At 41.2% G+C, this 8,206-nt stretch overlaps 1 pseudogene; it reads left to right on the plus strand.

Annotated features, from left to right (window-relative positions):
- Positions 1-5,301: 5,301 nt before the first annotated feature.
- Positions 5,302-7,318, plus strand: LOC102489832 (NADH dehydrogenase [ubiquinone] flavoprotein 2, mitochondrial pseudogene; annotated as a pseudogene).
- The last annotated feature ends 888 nt before the right edge of the window (positions 7,319-8,206 follow it).

The raw sequence follows: 8,206 nt of genomic DNA on the forward strand, positions 1-8,206 counted from the left end.
ATGGAAGAAATGCAATATATACACATTATTTAGAGTTGTGATAAATTCCAGAAGAATCCTCTGAAGGAAAGGAAATATGTTATCTCCAGGGAGTGGCTGACTGCTATTTTATATCTATACCTATATATCTATATCCGCTTTCTCTCTCTCTCTCTCTTTATATATATATATATATATATATATAGGTTTTCGTCATAAGGTGTGAGCACTCACCAGAGAGAGACAGTGAGAGGGAAAGTGAGAAATCACACCCCAGGTGGGAATGACCATAATCCCTTCTCCATTCTTCTCCTGGAATTTTGGGCACTCACCCACATACACCCAGTATGATTTTCTTTTATTTTTTAGATAGATTTTAGCTATAGGGCATGTGTGCTCGCCACGGAGACAGAGAGAGACAGAGAGACAGAAAGCAAGAAATCAATCCCCGGGGGTCGGGGGATGGCCATGTCACAATCCCTTCTCATTCTCCTTTTGGGATCTTGGGCATGCATGCACATGCGCCTGGTGTGAGTTTTAAGCCACTGGGTCAAGGACTAGAACTGCAGTCGACTATGTGGGAGTCCTGTGACATAACCATTATGCCACCTGCTGGTCCCATGCCCAGCATGATTTTCAAGCCACCAGGTCCAGGACTTGAACTGCAGTCAGCCACATGGGAATCCAGTGTCATAACCATCATGCCACCTACTGGCCCCTATTTTTTAAATATTTTTAAATAACTATATGTCTTTCAATGATATAAAAGTACTGTGAACCTCTAATAAAAATGAAAAATGAGAGTAAACTTTATTCTGTTTTTGGAGTAAACTTAATTCTATTTCTGTCACTGTTGACTGTTCAACTTTCCTAAGGCTTATTTTATTCATCTATAAAGTGAGCATTGTAATCAATAATAAAAAGATGCCTTATTTTGGCTGTTCTTTCTGTTCCTAGTCTCAGGGAGTCATTCGCAGGTATCCCAAGGAGCCTATCTGAAGGTGGCCTCCTATGTTTCTCCTGTGTATGCAAAGGTTCTGGGGAGCAGAGAAAAGGACAAAAGTGGAGGTGGCAGAAGTATAATCTTTGGCTATTCTAACAAATGGATGATTAACCTATGAATTAAAGAGAGTCTTTGTTCCTGAATAATGTAGAATGAATACCCTTCCCCCTCACCCACAGCTAGAGCAGTGAGTTTGTTCTGTGTGACTTCCACAGTGACTATCGCAGAGAAGAAATCAAAGAACATAATAAAAGAACCACAGCTCTGTAATTGGCACAGATGCTCAGGTGTGAGTCATTGAAAACTGACGATCCTCCTTACTGTGAAATAGTGCAGCATGGCTCTCAAAGAAGGAAAATCCAACATGGTGTAATGCGTGCAACAAGTAAAGGCAGTAGGTGTAATTTTAGCCCCAAGTTCCTGTGGGCTCAAGCTCCAGCTTCTTGCTTGTGACTCCTCTATGGCTTAGTTCATTATCACACAGCTTCTCAAACTTGAGTGAGCCTCTGAAAAATTGGGAGGGCTGATTAAAACCCATGTTCCTGAGTGCTGTGTCCAGAAACTATGATTTAGTAGGTGCGTAATGGGGTCCAGAATATTCATTTTTAGCAGGTTCCCATGCTGCTGATGCTGCAAGTGTTGGATCAAACTTTGTGTAGCATTAAGTACAGAATCCTGAGAGGGCCAGATGGACAGCAGATGACTTTAATGGGAAAGAATGGATGTGTCGAATAATTCTAGGGATTAGTTGTTTTAAAATAATTAAATACATCCTAACAACTGAAAATGGTACAAAGTATACTTGAACAAACATATTTATTCAGTTAAAATAAGAATGTACTCACCAGTCAGGTCAGGATAATGAACATTTCAGTGCATTAGAGAAACTTTATTGAAAATAATTTTTAAAAATTTCAAATAATTGTTGATTTAATTTATTATTATTATTTAACTTTGACCAGAGAGAGATAGGAAAAGTGGGAAAGCAATTCACAGGTGTGGGAGAAAGACAGAGAGAAGAGAGAGAGAGAGACAGAGAGAAGTAAAGTCAGAAAGCAAGCTGTCAGGTCTGGGACTTGAACTGTGGTTGACCATGTGGGAGACTAGTGCCTTAATCACCATCCTGTGCTGGCCCTTAAAGAATTTTTTATTTCATATTATTACTATTTTTAAAAGTTTGTATAGGGCATGTACTCTCACAAGAGAGAGAGAGAGAGAGAGAGAGAGAGAGAGAGAGAGAGGAAAATGAGAAAGCTAGCCACCAGGTCAGGGACATGAACCAAGGTTGACCAAGTAGGAGTTCAGAACCTTAATCACCATGCCACCTGCTGGGCCCACATTATTTTTTTTTTTTAGTATTTATGTTGATGATCAAAACTGGTCTGTAATTTTTCATTTTTTGTACTACTAAAGTTTTGAAATAATGGTCAGGCAAGGCTCAGAAACAAAGATGAGGAGTATTTTCCCTCTTTTCTGTACTTTTGAATACTTTATGCTAAATTAGAATTAAACTATGCTTAAAATAAACTTATATGTCTTCAATAACCAAGTATTTTTGTACTATAAGAAGGAAAAATGTCATAGAAACCTACACAAATAGCTAAACTGCTGATCTAATTAAAAAAATTTCTGCTATAGGGCATATGCCGGGAGGGGGAGAGAGAGAGAGAGAGAGAGAGAGAGAGAGAGAGAGAGAGAGAGATATATATATATATATATATATATCCTGGGATTTTAAGTGGGCATGCGTTCCCCAGAGAGAGAGAGAGAGAGAGAGTGAGAAATCTCCCCCTCTCACACACATACACACCTGGGAGGCAGGGTAGCCACTCCATGATCCCTTCTCCTCCGTCTCCTTTTGGGATGTTGGGCATATATGCATACATACTCAGCATGATTTTCAAGCCTTTGGGTCTGGGACCCAAACTGTGCAGTTGGCCATTTGGAATCCAGTGCCTCAACCTTCATGCCACCTACTGGTCCTAATCCAATATTTAAAATGTTTTTTTTTTTCTTTAACCATGATAGTGTATGTGTGAACACACATGACAGTAAGAGAGAGAGAGAGAGAGAGAGAAAGAGAGGGACAGGAGCACCCGTATAGAATTTAGCCACACCATGGTCCCCTTCCTCTAGTCCTCCAGTCCATTGGCTCTTGGGCATCTGTGCATGTGCCAGAATGTTTCAAGCTGACCAGGCTGGGGATTTGAACCATGATTGCCATGTGGGATCCAACTTCTCTTGAGCAGTGTATTATGACTGTGCCATAGAGATAGCTCTGATTCAGTATCTTTAATGCTTATAAAACTATGCAAGTCTTCTTGAGTTGATTTTTGTGATGTTTTCTCTTAATATTTGATCTAGTTTTCTAATTTATTTTCCCTTTATAAATTCCTAATATTATTTGTACTTGCCTTTAATTTTCTTAATGCATTTGACGAGAGGTTGGTAAGTTGTTTTACTTTTTCAATTAAGTAATTTTTGGTTTTGTTGATTGTGTTTATTATATATTGTTCATTGGTCCACTTGCGTTTTTCTTTTTATTATTATTTGACATTTCTCCCATCAGGAGATATGGTCTATGTCTCCTCCACTTGAATCTGAATGGACTTCCGGCTGCTTCAGCCCGTAGAGCACAGTCAAAGTGACGCCAGTTACCTCTGAGGCTGGTCACAAAAGGTCATGTAGCTTCTTCCTTGTTCTCAGGAAAACACTCACTCTTGAAGCCCTGAACCATCATGGAAGAGGTGATTCCTCCCAGACTACCGTGCTAGGAAGGCCATGCGTAGACATCCTGGCTGACAGCCCCAGCTGAGCTTGTCCTTCACCCACCACAGGCCAATTCCATCCACGTGAATAAAGACAGTATATATTAAAAGAGGATTTTTCTGTCTCTGCTATTATAGACATCTACAAAGTCACTTCATAGCCTTTCGAGACATCATTATTGAGTCCCCGTATGTCAATGAGCAGAGATAAGTCATCCCCTCCGTGTCCTGTTAAAATTCCTGACTATCAGAATGGAGGGGTGTAACAGCATCTTTGTTTTATGCCAGTATGTTTCAGGATGGTTTGAAATGCAAGTGGATGGCCAAAACAAGAATGTGTACACACAGGCAGTTGAAAGCTCACTTTTCTCAGTCTATTCCCACTTTCCCCCATTAATTCACGGCCACTTATCTGCAGAGATCAAGGAAGCTGATTGGATATAGAAAGTATGTACACGGCGTCCTCACTTTGACTTGAGCTTCTCTTAGTTTCTTTGGAAACCAAATGCCAGGCTTAGCGGTGTCAACCATTTGAGAGGGAAATGTTCCTAAGCTCTTCACTTGGAAGGTGAATGCCCTTCACCAGGAGTTCATCTTTTACTTAGATTTCATTTTTCCTGTGGCTAAATGTATCAGATAATAATGTGGGTATATCTGGCATCTTTAGCTTAATCCTGTTTGGCTAAAGTCATTTGCTTCTGAAAAGCAACCCTAACAGTGCTTTAAGACTTCGTGCCCTTCACGTGTACTGTTTGTTTTGAAACGTGCTCTGAATCAGTCTGCATTTTCTTCCACAGAGATCCTGTGAGAAAGGCAGCCTCACAGGCTAACTAAACAACACGCCTGCCAGACTGCAGACTGTGCCAGCCTTTTAGCCTAGCCTTTTTCCATTGAAGTATTGTAGTATGTTACCGTGCTTTATTGAGAGTGATGAATGGTGTCTATTTAGCTAGGACTTTGGTATACTTTTATTTTATCCTCATGGCCTTTACAAACAGAACTTCACTTTTCATACCTTTGCTGCAAGAGTTTCCTCCTCTTTATTGCCATAACACCTGGGTACTCAAATCCTTGAGGGAACTCATCAAGCAATATTTGTTTTATTTATAGGCAAATAAAGCAGGGTTCGTCAGATAGCTGTCTCTGAACTTGGATCACTGACAGAGCTCTGAAGTGTAAACTTCCATCGGGAAAATCCTGGGGAAATTGAGATTTGGTGAAGAGAGCCGTCTTGACAGAGAAACAGGGGACAAAGTCAATTTCTGGAAATGTCCACTGGGTTTCTTTAGCTTCACCTTCCTCATCTTGGACTGTGACAAATGATTGCTGCAGTGTTTGCCTCCAGACTTGGCTCCCTACCAGCTGTTTTCCCATGGCAGTCACGCTGGTCTGTAAGGGCACAGGTTATGTGTTACTTGTGGTTGTATCTCTGTTGCCTATCTCAGTGCTAGCGCACAACTGACGCACAACAAATGTTTGAATACATTAATACTAAAAAGTATATTATCATTCTTCTCTGAGACTTTCAGCTTATACACATTGCCTAAAGAATTATGTCTCAGGACCAGCAGACCGGCAGGTGGTGTAGTAAAGGAACTGGACTTCTACATCGTTGACGGTGGTTCAAATCCCAGACCTAGTGGCTTGAAACTCATGCTGGGAGCACGTGTATGTATGCCCAAGATTCTGAGAATGTGGAAGAGAAGGGATTGCAGTGTGGCCATGTCCCCTGGGGGATGATTTTTTTGCCTTCTGTCTGTCTGTCTCTTGGTGAGTGCATGTGCCCTATAACAAAAATCTCTTTCTAAAAAAACAAAAAAGAAAGAAAGAAAAAAGAAATTACATCTCTTTTCCTTACATGACCCCAGCTGGCAATAGATACACTCAGGCAGTGTAGCAGCATTCAGCGACTGGAACAAGGAAGTGGTAGCCTTGAAAAGAAAGAGCTAGATGATGGGGCTGCCAGAATGTTTCAACAAAAACAGCCCAGACGTACTTGATAAACATTTATATAAATGTATCATCTACCTATACACATACACATATGCACACATATATTCATCTACGAGGAGTTTTCAAAATAGAAAATAAGTACTATAAAAAACTAGACATGAATTTCAATTTTGTTTTGTGCCAAAATAAACTCATACTTTAATTACGTATTTCCACAAATTTCAGAAAAATGGGGGTTTTAGTGCCAGCAGGTGGTGTAAAGGTGAAGGCAGCTGGATCCCACGTGGCCAACTCCCTGGTTTGTGTCTCAGACCTGGGAGAAACGTGCCAGGCAGGTTTGTGTGCACACCCTGCGTCCTGAGGGCAGAGTAGAGGGCAGGGGCTTGTGGCATGGCCATCTCCTCTAGGTGTGATCTCTCAGTCTCTCTCTCTCTCTCTCTGGTGAGTTCCCATGCCCTATAGCAAAAAAAAAAAAAGATAAATAAAAAAAGAAGTAGGGATTTTAGTGATGATAATTTGTACTATATATTTTTCATCAAGTAACTTTTTCTTTTTTTTAATTGAAAAAACTCATCATTTGTTTCTAAATAAGTCAAAGGTAGAGTTTAAAAATAGATTCAAGACTCAATCTGCTGGGGAGTCTCGCCTAGCGCTGCCGGGGAAAGGTGAACAGTTTGGCCTGCCATGTTCTCAGCTGCACTCCGGGCTGGGTGACTGGCCTCACCAGTGGCCCAGTGGGGAAGATATACAAGGAATTTGCATAAGACAGCTGCACAAAATGGAGTTGGAGGAGCCTTATTTGTACACAGAGATACTCCTGAGAATAACCCAGATACCCCATTTGATTTCACACTAGGAAACTGTAAGAGGATAGAAGCAATCGTCAAAAACCATCCAGAAGGGCATAAAGCAGCAGCTGTGCTTCCAGTCCTGGATTCAGCAGAGGCAGCTGATGGCTACCATCTCTGCTATGAACAAGGCTGCAGAAGTTTTACAAGTACCTCCAATGAGAGTATATGAAGTGTCAACTTTTCATACAATGTGTAATAGAAAGCCAGTTGGAAAGTATGGCATTCAGGTCTGCACTGCTCCACCTCGCATGCTTCAAAATCTGACAGCGTATTGGAAGCCATTCAGAAAAAGCCTGGAGTACAAGTTGGAGAGACTACGCCTGACAAACTCTTCACTCTAATAGAGGTGGAATGTTTAGGAGCCTGTGTAAATGCACCAATGGTTCAAGTAAATGACATTTACTACGAGGATCTGACACCTAAAGATACTGAAGAAATTATCGATGAGCTCGAGGCTGGCAAAATGCCAAAACCTGGGCCAAGGAGTGGGCGATTCTCTTGTGAGCCAGCGGGAGGTCTTCCCTCTCTGACTGAACCACCAAAAGGACCTGGCTTTGGTGTGCAAGCAGGCCTATAATTTATATTCAATTGTAAATATGTCACTGGAGAAATAAAATATAAACCTCCTACCTAAAACAAAACAAAAACAAAAGCAAAAACAAAACAACAAAACAAAAAACCCAACTCAATCTGTTACATTTACACACTTCTCATGGCAATAAAAATTCTATCAACATTGGTGTCTAATCAAGAAATTAAAGCAAAATATTGAATTAGTTTTTACACATTTGAAGCAATAGCCCCTTTGTCGTAAAAATATACTTTCTCAAGAGAAGGAGATCTCCTTCTTAGTCTTCCTCTGATGAGCACATGAAGAAAAGACACATACACACACAGATGTGTGTGTGTGTGTGTGTGTGCTTGTGCATGCCATGGTGAGAACACTCAGATTTCAAAGCATTAGGAGATTACTCACAAATGATTTGTCTGAAGGATTTTCAAGCTTAAGAAGGTAAATTTTCAAAGGTAATTAAAACATCAGAAAAAACGTTGCCAGAAGATGTGTGTGCTTGCCAAGTGATGGCGGGGGGTGGGGGAGGGAGAGAGACAGAGAGAGAGAGAACACACTCCCTAACAGGGGATGGTCGCACCACAATCCTTTTCCTCCAGCCAGGATGGAGGATGTGCACATGTGCCTGGTGTGCTTCAAGCTGCTGGGACCAGGGTTTAAACTGTAGTCAGCCGTGTGGGCTCTGGCTCCCAACGCGTAGCACTTCATCATTGTGCGGCAGGGCAGACGCAAAAGTAACTTTTTTCTTCAGGTATCTTCAGTGTTTCAGGGATACATTTATTGTCCATGTTAAATATGTATTACCTTCTTGGTGGAGGCATTTATCTTTTTACTCAAGAAACAAATACTGACTTTTGGATCTCCAGATATTACATTTTGATGAAGCTGCCAGAGATCCGTTGTGTAAAGGAAAGGGAGGAGGTAGAAATTTATATATTTCTGTATTAGAAAGAGGGCAGCATGTGGAGCCAGGTGGCTTCTGGGTACTGAAGGAGCCCATGTCCCAAGGAGGCTCGTTCTTAGGGCCAGTTTCAGAGATGGTTTTATGGCAAGGAGTCAGACCTAGACAGTGGGAGGGAAG

This window comes from Tupaia chinensis, unplaced genomic scaffold, assembly GCF_000334495.1.
Source record: "Tupaia chinensis unplaced genomic scaffold, TupChi_1.0 Scaffold000100_1, whole genome shotgun sequence".
NCBI classification, from domain to species: domain Eukaryota; kingdom Metazoa; phylum Chordata; class Mammalia; order Scandentia; family Tupaiidae; genus Tupaia; species Tupaia belangeri.